This window comes from Narcine bancroftii, chromosome 7 (genome assembly GCF_036971445.1).
Source record: "Narcine bancroftii isolate sNarBan1 chromosome 7, sNarBan1.hap1, whole genome shotgun sequence".
NCBI classification, from domain to species: Eukaryota; Metazoa; Chordata; class Chondrichthyes; order Torpediniformes; family Narcinidae; genus Narcine; species Narcine bancroftii.
Window position 1 is genome coordinate 28,053,508 of NC_091475.1, and position 12,094 is coordinate 28,065,601.

General features: G+C 40.1%; 1 long non-coding RNA gene across 7 annotated transcripts in view; it reads right to left on the bottom strand.

Moving 5' to 3' along the window:
- LOC138738650 (uncharacterized) overlaps positions 1-3,238 on the bottom strand; it is a 40,070-nt gene extending 36,832 nt beyond the window's left edge. For 6 of the 7 annotated variants that reach the window (XR_011341649.1, XR_011341646.1, XR_011341650.1 and 3 more), the window contains exon 1: positions 2,898-3,238. This is a non-coding gene — a long non-coding RNA (uncharacterized lncRNA). The remainder of the gene's footprint in view (positions 1-2,897) is intronic. The other variant, XR_011341648.1, reaches the window with a different exon arrangement.
- Between the last annotated feature and the right edge of the window lie 8,856 nt (positions 3,239-12,094).

Below are 12,094 nucleotides of genomic sequence, written 5' to 3' on the forward strand. Positions count from 1 at the left end.
TTGCAACTTACTAGTTTTTAAATTACTGGTACACATTAAAAAATGCTTAGCTTGCTTTGCCTCATAGCCTTTACACGCACACACAGGGGGAATGAGTCATACATCATGCCACACTGCAGAGAATGATGAACTGCAGTATTAAAAGCAGGAACAGATTGAGACACATATGAACCACTTCCAGTGCTGTAATGATGGCGTTACCAAAAAAATGTAGGGATGACATTGCGTTGACAAAATTGAATAAATAATTAAATACATTAAACAAACAATAATCATTGCTTAATATGCAAAAATAGTCCATTTAAAGGAAAGACACAAAACAATGCAGCAAGAAAAAAGCAATTAAGAATAATGCAGATAGCTCTATCAATGGTTGGAGCTCAGTGAATTGAGGGGCCCCTGTTAATATTCTAAAACCCTTGGAGAACTTGAGTTCTTATTGATGAACATATCTGGGAAATGCACCTTCAACCTGCAGAGGTTCACTTTAGATGTAGAACAGAGGCATTTTATTTTACCTGGCCAGATCCAATGGGAAGTCTTTCATCAAAATACATTGGAGTAAATGCATCCCTTCACTTTGGTTGCAAATCAAAATTAACATGGAGGAAAGATCAAATACCCCTTCGTCACAATGGTAAAAATGAATAGTTGTAGCACAAATAAATGCTCATAGCTGCTTTCTTAATTCCCTTTCCCAACTTAGCCGAGGATCCTTGTATTAACAACCAAATGTATATCATTTGGAGGTCTTAGGATGCACACAACTGGGCCTGCTTTAACTTCAACCAGGGGAAAGGAAGACAATTGTTGTTATTCACCTTCAGAGCAACCAGAGACAAGAATGGAATAAAGGACATCAGAACTGTGGATAACAGATTGAGGGGAATATTTACATGAGGCAGTTCCCAAATTACAGGGTGTACAGATAGAGGCCTAGCTTTTTCAGATAGCTCAGAAAAGCAATGCTCTCCACTCTCATATCAACATGTCATATGACGTGACAAATCATAGCCATCTGGATACCCCTGGCAGAAGAGAGGATCTGTTGGCTACACACTTCAAAAGGAAAGCTAAGTACAGTAACAGGCAGAGGTCTCTTAAAGCTCCTTAAAACACTTTTCCACATTAGACGTATTATATAATTGCAACTTGTTAAAGCCTTTGCAGACAATCTTTAAATGTGTCTCTGCTTTGAGTGAACCTTTTCTCATCCAAATACTCAATTTCATTTTCATTTATAAATAGTTGAGTTCAGATAATGGCTGTTGTTATTGCATGGAGGCACAACATTCAGATGTGTAGATTTGAACAGGGTGTCTTGTTTGCAAATTGGATGATCTGCTGTGCCGATACTTTATCTGGGATTACAATGGCCCCACATGGAGCAACACTCTCGGAATTGTCTATTAATTGCAGTTAATTAGAGACAATGCACAAAATCACAGAAAAACAGTAAAGTTTTCCTGTTCAAGTTAAGAGATGATAATGTTCAGTAAATGTTTATTTATTTTCTGCAACAAAAGTGCCTTGCAAAGCTATGCACCAGTTCATCACCTTGATGCCATACACAACCAGTTATGTCAGTTATGTCATTGCATCAAACAGCAATTTGCTGAATATTATTTCCAAGAAAATGTATGCATGTTCATCTTTCCATTGACTCCTGAAAAGCTGCCTGAACATTTGGTATTGGAATGAACCCACTAAAATTTCCTCTGGGGTTCATATTTTGTCGTGTTCCTAATTTCTGATAGGTATCTTCTTTGGCTTGGCTTCGCGGACGAAGATTTATGGAGGGGGTAAAAAGTCCACGTCAGCTGCAGGCTCGTTTGTGGCTGACAAGTCCGATGCGGGACATGCAGACACGGTTGCAGCGGCTGCAGGGGAAAATTGGTTGGTTGGGGTTGGGTGTTGGGTTTTTCCTCCTTTGCCTTTTGTCAGTGAGGTGGGCTCTGCGGTCTTCTTCAAAGGAGGTTGCTGCCCGCCAAACTGTGAGGCGCCAAGATGCACGGTTTGAGGCGATATCAGCCCACTGGCGGTGGTAATTACATGGAGATGAAGGGTAAGAAAAATATTTTGAGAGGTGAAGTGCTGACTTAACCTGTTCAAACTAAATGTGATTGAGTTCTAGTTGAGTCTTAAAAGCAACGGGTTATATATAGTAGTGGTGAAGTAATTTTGGTGATGTTAGATTCATATTTTTTAAAAGTGGGAGACACACTCCAAACTCTACTGCCTCTCTGTTGCTTTATTTACCATATCAAATGGAGCTTGGATAAATGGATTAATGGGCATCAAGGGAAAACAATCTAATTCCTGGAGTCATATTTTATAAAGGAGGATGGTGTCGGTGAAAGAAGATAAGGATAGTAGTTCCTGAGGGCAGCAATGGTGCAGTCATTAGGCGCTTTCAAGCTGCCTTGCAATTTGCCCAGTTAGCAAGGCAGCTTGAAGGGTCTGACCTGGTCAGCATTGACCAAAGTCAACTGGATCCCAGCCCTACCTCAGAGGTAGTCAGAGAACCCAGTTAAATTTACCCAGGACGCGTCGACCGGTGGCTTGAACAGCAGTGGCCGACCTGGTTTTGTGCGTCACAGGAAAACACCTGGATGAAGTGGCCACTGCGATTGGGGGTAGAGAGGAGTCGCTGCCACGGGGGAGAGATGAAATAGGTTGCTGCCGCGGGGGGGGAGAGAAGAGGGGTCGCTGCTGTGAGGGGGGAGAGGAGAGGGGTCGCTGTCATAGAGGAGAAAGGAGAGAAGTCACTGCTGTGGGGGAGAGAGGAGAGGGCTCACTGCTGAGGGGGAGAGAGGAGGGGTCACTGCCATGGGGGAGAGAGGAGAGGGGTTGGGGGGTGACTGATGGTTGGTGGGTGGGGGGTGGGGGAGACTTACCGATAGTTTCCCTGATTGTGTGCCATGTCAATTAACGTGTCATCACCGGGTTGGTGATTTAATGGATCAATTCCCCCACAGTTTAAAAGGTGCTGGAACCACCTTTACCCCACTGGACACACCTGGGTCCCAGGAGGGATACCCAAGTGCTGCAGCTTAAAAGCATCTATTGTCACCTTGTTTCACTATGACCTTCCTCCATTAAAAGGTCAGAAATGGGGGTGTCAGCTGCTGATAACATGAAATTCAATTCCATTTGCAACTGCCCTACATGAACAGAAAACTGGCAAGTAATATTTGTTTCACAAATGGCCAGACAGTGACCACCACAAAAAGGCAGAGTTCTGGCAGGCTGCAACCAGGTCATCACTGTGGTCACAATGGTCCCAGTGACAGGGTGGGCGGGGGGGGGGGGGGGGGCGCAAAGGATCATGGGGATCCTTTCTTGGCAAATTCCACTAAAATCGGTAGGTTCAGCTCACTCACAGCTTCTGTGTGGTTTTTATTTCATTCGCTGGACAGCACACCGACCACAGAGTCTAATTATCCAGCCTTGTCATTCAATAACATTGGCGTCATTGAGCTCCCCACCATCAGCCAGTGGGGGTGGGAGGGAGTCACCATTTACCAGAAACTCGAGTGGATCAGCAGCCACATAAACGGCATGGTTAAATGAGCAAGTCAGAAGTGGATCTTGTAGCAAGTGACTTTCCCATATGAATCCAAAAGCCTTTCCACCACTTCTATAAAGTACAAATCAGGAACATGATGGCATGTCACTCATTCAAGTTCAAAGCTTACCATACAGAAATATGGGGTATTGACACCTAAATGCTCTCTCCTTCTTTCAGAGTTGATTCCCCATTACTTTCTCAAGGGCAATTAGCGATGGGCATTAAATGCTTGCCTTGTTCACCAATGCCCAGATGGCCAAACCTAGTGAATAAAAAAAGTCACTGGAAAAAAAGTGGTCATTCTGAAGATTACCTAACCCCTAACAGCCTAAGCACTATTATATTGCAGCAAATTAATTTACAATACCTAGTGCAGTTTCAATCAATCTTCATTTCAACAATACAGACTGTTCTTTGCTGTCAAGAACTGAAGCTTTGAACCACTGAAAAATTGCTGGAGGAGACAAATAGCGCTGCATTCCACCACCTAACCTGAAATGTACAGCTGATGATGCCGTCAGCCTGCAACCCATCTCTCCACTCACCCCTCTCCTTCCAAGGTAGGGGTGGTGGGTGGGAGCCGTCGGGGCAGCAGGAGCCATCAGGGCAGCGAGTGCCAGTGGGGCAGCAGGGACCGTCGGGACAGTGGGAGCCCTCAGCGAGGTCCAATGGGGCAGTGGGAGCCAACTGGGGGCAGTCGGTGCTGGCTGAGACAGCCACGAGGGCCGCTTCAGCCTTTGGGTCTGCTCTCTGTGGCTCAAAACGTGACAGAGTAATGGCTGTCTTCCCTACCAATAATCCCCCACACAGCTGGAACTGTTCCAGGAACTACAGAACGGTTCCAGCTGCTTAGGCGTTATGGGTAGGTAAAATGGCCATTGCTCTGCCGCGTATTGATGACGGCACTCCGTCACCAGTCGCCCCACGTCCATTGTCTCCGGAGGTCGCTACGAGATACCTCTGGATATGAATGGGATGCTGGAGCAGCCTTTTAGGGCTGCTGTCTGAAAGGTAAGTTTTAAGTTTTCGATCCGCTCTTGCAGGCAGCGGCCTGACATGAAATGGCCTTATATTTACAATTGCTCATACGTCAAACCTAAAAGAGTAGTTCAAGAATTTACAAAGCCATGATTTAGCTCTAGCTTGTTTGATGAAAATTAGTCTATGGCATGGTTTGTACCTAAATGTTTATGGTGCTAATAATCAGCACTGCAACATAAAGAAAAGATTCCATGGAAGAAATGATATGAATTTCAATCAAATCCTGTCAATAACAAGAAAACAACTTGTCTGATCTACAGTCACCAAGACAGAATTAGTGGAAATAATTAAAAAGTCAATTGATAATTTTAGTGATATTTAAAATGAAAATAATTAATGAGAGTTCAGGTTATCATTTGTTGTAATATAATTTTTTTATTATTAGTTTTTCAAATTCAAAAGGTTTTACCTACACTTAATTTAAGGCAATTATGGTTGGATTTTCTTTCATGTTTCTGGGCAAGGAAGAACAGCAAAAGAGTGAGGAGAGAGAGAATTCTGACAGTAGTGATTCCCATCATCCCAGCTCCCTGGACAAAACTGCACTTTCCATGCCCTTGCTGAGATTGTCAAAATCAAGTACCTTTACACGAATGGCTATTTGCCCTGCAGTACATTATCATAATGCTTTCACTTGAATGTGATATTCAAGAGATTGCTTCAGACTTGTCCAAGCATTGGAAGTACTGTTTTTAATCATGTGAATTGTCTTCTGTCTATTTGGTGGAAATCATTTCCTGTTTCCACTGATGCACCTGGTTAGTTGCCTCTGTGGGTTAAATATTCTCATTATAATGGTTAGAAATGAAATAAGCAATCTTTTGTGATTCACATGATTGCATACATGCTGCCACACATGTGGTCTTTAATCTCCTGCACTTCTTGACACTTGATAAGATTCCACATAGGAACAAAATATGTAATTACATGCTTAAACAAATGAACATTTTATCAGGCCTGATGTCAGCTCTGGAATGAACTGAAGTGGCAGAATTTGATTTGGAAGCTTTGACGATTTCTAGAGTGATGTATGAGGAGAAGATCTTTGTTTAAAATCTATTTGCCAGCATGTGGCTCAACCCTTACAACTGTAGTCTGTAGAAACATTGCTCCTGGTAATCATCACATCTTGTTCATTGTATGAAGGTACTTAAAAATGTTAATCTGAACAAGGGCAAGGTGAAATCTTCGCCACACCATTAAAATGGTGCATACATCATCACATTGTAGACATGGATCTGGAGAACTCTATATTTTGGTACGATTCTTGTGAACTTTCCAGGACCAATTGGACTCCAAAAGATCTGATGATTGATACTAAAATGTATCAGATAAAATCTACTCAAAACTGTATCCAACTGATGTATAAATTCTTCACTTTTATGTTTCAATACTCTTGAACTTTTTTTAAATTATGGGCCCACAAACAGAAATCCATTTGGCCTTTAATCTCAAAGTTACAGAACATTCTGGTTTATCTTTCACATGTTAGAGACGGCCTATATCATACTTCATCACAATTATCACAATCTGAAGCAGCTTTACACATTCACTTAATCTTTCTATAGTCTTGTACCATCTTAATCCTATTTACACAGGATTCTTCTTGCTAGTTTAATATTAATTGTAAACCACCTTCAAATTCAATTTTATAATCATCTCATTGTACAACCCTACGGAAAGTGTCCCTCCAGTACTTGTTGCAGCACAAAAGCACACAATTCACTGTACATAAAGATCACATAAATAATCAAAATAAATATATATAAATATTTGGGATGATTTTTACTGTACATCAGTTTCAGAGCCTGTGGGAAGAAACTATTCCCTAGCCTGGCAGTCCTGATTTTGATGTTCCTGTCCCTTCTTCTTGTGGGGTGAAGATACTGGGTACTGGATGGAAAGGGTCTTCTATAATTCCTTAAGCCCTATTTAGACAACTCTCCCAGTAAATGCCATCTATAGAAGAAAGGGAGACCGTAGAGTTCCTCTAGGCTGTTTTAAAGATCCTCTGTATAGCCTTCTGGTCTGATGCTTTGTAGCTACCATACCACACAATGATGCAGCCAGAGAGGATTCTCTCAGTTGAGCTCCTGTAAAAGGTTGTCAAGATGGGGCTGGTAGCCTTGCCCTCCTCAGGAAGTGTAGGCACTGCTGTGCTTTCCTGACTAATGAGTTTATTACAATCTCCTCTCTGTAATGTGACTCATCCTTGTTGCTAAGGTGGTCAACTCCTGTTGTATCATCTGCAAATTTGATGATTCTGTTGGAACTGAATCTGGCAGTGCTGTCAAGAGTCAGCAGTGTGAACAGTAACGGTACTCATCTTGATGGGGCTTGAGGTTTTGTTGCCAACCCAGCCTGTGGTGTTTCCAACTAAGAAGTCCTGAATCCAATTGCTGAGAGAGGTGTTGAGACCCAATGAGGAGAGTTAATCCACCAGTCTTTGATGTATGATCGTGATGAATGTTGAGCTGAAGTCAGTAAACAATAGTCTGGTGCATGTGGCATTGTTCTTTAGGTGGGTCAGGACTTTTGGTGAGAATTTAAGGTCATCATATGGTCAAATATGATGATTACACATTTTGCCAATGTGCGCTAATCCTAAAATGAAGACTGGAAAGATTTACTGTACATCTGGCAGCCTTCATACATCAGTGCCTCAACATTAATTACATTTGCTAAGAAGAGGAGAACAAATTACAGAAAAAAAAAGTACTTTATTTCATGATTTCTTCTTGGGTGTTTTTTAATCTTTATCCTAAAGAATGTTTTAGAGTTATTTTCTGCTATGATATTCATTATCTTTTACCTTAAAACAACTGAGAGTTAATCAGCAGATTCTAAACTGGAATAAGATCCAAGAGAGAAAGAGTGAAGAGATCAAGTTGGATTAGCTCAGGTCAACCATTCACAAATGGAATAATGCTGAACAGTCAATAACATTCGTTTTTATAACACAGGTTTAATGTCCAGAAATCAGCTACAACGTTTTTAGAAGAACATATATTTGATGACAAAAAAAGCTTTAAGACTTCAATAATTCAACTTTCAAAGAAAATGCCACTTAGAAACAGATTGCTTTTTATTAATAGAAACTGCAGCTGGCCACAAGATACACAGCTGCATTGCAGATGACATTGGTCAGGTGTGGAATGTTTGCAGGATTCAAGTTATAGACATGAAGGAGGCAAAGGGAATGTGCTTGAGGCCCATGGAACGCAGCATGGCCCTGTGGAGGAACGAAATGATTATGGGGGAGATTCACTGTTCATATGTTTCATTAAATAATTCCCATGTTTATTACCATATTTATACAAATAGAATTTATGTAGTTTGTGGTACAACTCAATTTTGCACAAATTAGAAAACTAGTTTCTTTACATCTTAATTTTTATTTTTATTGGTTGTCATTCCAAGCTGTATATGTATCTAATTCCTTGCAACCTAAATCATATTGATGTTGTTTTCATGTGCCTATACTTCAGAAATGAGGTTAAGGCACAATAAAAGTGCTGAACAGAGCAGATTTTTTTAACTTTATATCATAATGCACAAACCCAGGACCAAACTCAAAATATTTTTCATTAATATCCTAATATTGTAGCACCCACGATATGGTGGCACTGCAAAAAGAAAGGAACACGTCTGCACCGAGCTGAGTGAACCAGTAACTGATTCTTTATTCAAACATACCGCCTTACAAAAGCAATACTACGAAACCCCCACCCGCCACACTGGCTCACGGGAGTGACATCAGCGCACAGTCTCAGGAGCAGCGCTCGCTCCCCGCAGTCCGCTCTTTAACCCTGGCACTTGTCCTCAGTGAGGAGGCAGTCTCTGTACTGTTGTGTGTAGGCTGTGTGCTGTGGCAATTTGGCCCCTTGTGTACGGGGCTGGACCGGACTGCTACAATATTTTATTAATCCCAATAATTAACACATTTCAAGTTTGTTATCTGATTTTTTTTTCCTCAGAAATCCATGAGATATCATTGTTTTACAAAAAGTAACGGAAATGAAACAAAGTGTAATGATCAGGTCAGATGGATCAGTGGAGAGAGAAACTGATTTATTATTTCAAGTCATAGATCTTAAACCAGAAGTGGGGAAAAGTTGGAGATAAAACAAATGTTGGGATGTTGACAAAGGGATGAGAGAAAAGAACAGAAGAGGCCAACAGAGACCAAATGAATGTGGAAAGGGGATTCGTCATCAGGAGGATGTTTTTTTGAGCTTTGATGGATATTATCTAATTCATTCAATGTTGGTGAGGAGCGTTGTCGATCACATTCACTCACAATTAAATAGGAGCAATATAAAACTGCAATTCAGTTCCATTCTTCGACAAGAAAAGTATCTGTTAACCTTTACCCAGGGGCTGGGATAATGGTTTTTACCCTCTTGTATTATTCAGACTATGGCCTCAGATAATTATTTGAATCCTTGCCTTTAGCTCTCGCCAATTTGAACAAAATGTTATGACACTATTCAAGAACTCAATTTGGAAGCAAAGTCAACCTGAAATATTGTCCATAAAATTTACAGAAGAGAATCTATTTTGTAGTGTGTAATATGATCTTCTTCATCAGTTAACTGTTTCATGGCTTTCTCTAATAGTCATCTTCAAACTCTCCTAAGAGGCCATTTCTCACCCCTTTCTACCTTACAACCAATTCCTTCTCCATTCTCCTTTTCTTCGTTGGTATCCATTTCTTTATTTTCTCCCTCCAAGACACCAAGTGCTCTCTCTTTAACATTCCTTTCCTGACTCTTGCCTATTGAAATTATCATGCAAATTCATTAAAGGTGGATATTCACTCAAATATGCTCTATGTATAGGAAGGGGTGAGTTACTGCCATTAAGTTTACTCAGATTTTATGAAATATCTGCTATCTTTTCCATTTTATTTTTTACTAGAACTTTGTTTTGGGTGAAATTGGGGGAAAAAATCCAATGTAATTGATGAATGACACAATTTTAAAGTGGTCACTCTTAAATTGGCTTTATTGATTAAACAAAAAGATAATTCTAACTGAAAACATTAATTCAAATATTCTGAAATATATTCGAATCCAGATTTTTGTAACTTTCCTACAACTTAACTGAAGATAAAATCTGTTCCTCCTTTGCTTGTCAACACACAGATGAACACAGTTAATTGTTTCACTTAAAATTGTTGGGAATTTTGCTTTGGGCCTCCTGAACTGGGAAACCAATCAGAGGGCTATTTGAATGAAATAGAAATATGGCTGCTGTCTGCCAAGAATGGGCAAGCTAGCAAGAACCAAATTTGTCTCCTTGAAGTGTGGGTAGGGACCTATATAAAGATGAAATGCTTCTGTAGATCACTTTGTGAAGTAGTTCAAATTTAAGTTGAAGTTTATTGTCACTTTTACCAAGATGCATTGATAGAAGTTGTTTTCCAAGCAAACCCATAGGCATATCTTACATAGTACAACCAGTAAGACACAGTACAAAAGTGCAGAATTATCAAGTGAAATTAGTTGGTACAGAGCAGAGACAACATAATTTTACCATTCTAAGGTTCATTCAGGAGTTTCATAATGGCAGGAAAGAAACTATCTTTGAATCTGGTGGTATGTGGTCTCATACACTTGAATCTTCTTCCTGACAGGAGTGGGGGGTGAGTGAAACATAAACATGTGTTTTTTAAACTGAACATTCTCTGCAAAGATAGACATGTCAAGCAATGAAATATTGGCAGAATGGGTAAATTTTTCATGATATCACCTGAATTATATAATTAAATATAAACAAGAGATAATTTTCAAGGGACGGGATTCTTTATGAAAATTGCTTTATTGTTTGGGGACTTGTTGAAACATCATGATATGTGAATAGTTTGTTGTTTCAACACAATTTATATTGGCATGTTTCGTGCTTATAAAGAAAAAATAGAATGTTTGTCTTGAAATTCATCAGATTGTAATGTAGTTCAAATTGGAAGGTCGTTTAGCTTCATGTCATTGCTACTGAATTACTTTTGTAGAATTTGTAATTATCACCATCAGACGTAAGTAGAAAGAATGGATCCAGACAGTCAATGATTTCACTCAGATTCCAGAGCTGAGGTCTGATGACATTTTCACACTCCAACATTATTTTACAGTTGTCTTCCTATCTTTCACTCAGTATGAGGATATATTTGAAAAATAGCATTAGAAAGTTTCGGTGCCTAGAGAGGCCCAGATAAATAAACATATTTAATGTTTTGAAGTTGTCATAGCCAAAACAAACTAGTTATTAACAGCCATTCACACCCAGAGTTTGAGCTAAAATTCTCAGCAGTTATGGGTGGTAAGAAAAAAATAGGTAGTACTTTCACAGGGAACCCCTGGTTATCCAGCACCTCTGGGGGTTGGTAGATGGCAGATAAGTGTATTTGCAGGTGGCTTGAGATTGTGTGTTGCCTGATTGGCGAACAAATTGCTAGGGGGGGTGCCAATTTTAAACTTTTGTATTTTCCATCTATTTATTTTCTGCGATTTTTTTAGGCAGTTGCTTGAGGCCTGTTGCTTGCTTGAATTCCAGATAACAGGGATTTTACTGTATGGAACTATTACTCCGATCGTTCAATTGTTAGACTTGGAAGAAGGGAAGTGCTAAAAGCCAGAACAGATGGAGGATTGATCACGTTGCAGAAAGGAACATGGAAGTTACATTAAGTACAATGGTCCAAGTTCTGACAACATCCTTGTTATAGTATTGAAGATGCAGGTTCTTGAATTAACTGAGTGCTGATCAAATTGTATGAGTATAGCTTAAACACTGAAATCGACCCAACCATGTGGAACATTTCCCAGTTAGAAACTGATGCAAACAAACAGCTGAGAAACTCTGCTTGTTGGTTTCTCCACCTACCCACCACACTCATCAGTGAAGCAACAGTGCAATCAAGTGGCACTGACTCACTAATTACAGATTCATCAGTCCTGTTTGGATCCACCAAAACCACTCAATGTTGGACCTCATCATAACGATGCAAACCACAGATGGACCAGAAGGGACTTGGACTGCTTGCTCTCAACATCAAGACACATGGAGTGTTATTCATTGAGAAGCCTGGCCAGTGTGAATTGCTGGAAGCCTCTTCAGTAGCTCAGTTCCTTTATCTTTATACCCAAATACCCCTATTTCTTCTGCAACTGACCCACATTTTATTGATTTACTTAAATGTGGCCATGTCTGTAGGTCAGTAACTCATAATCCATCAACTGTTGGTGAGATAATAACTTAACCCTGACAAAGCTGAGAGCCTTTGATAATGTTTGAAGCAACTGACACTGCAAAGGAGAAAACGACTTTCTATCTTCTGACATTAGCTAATTTAAAAATAAAATCTCTGCCCCTTGTCTGTCCTTGGTATTTAAATGTAACAATTATAGTTAGGTAATTTACAGAGCAGTCTAAAACAGCTGAGGAATCAGGGAAGGGAGCAAAACCCCTGCCTAATTTAGA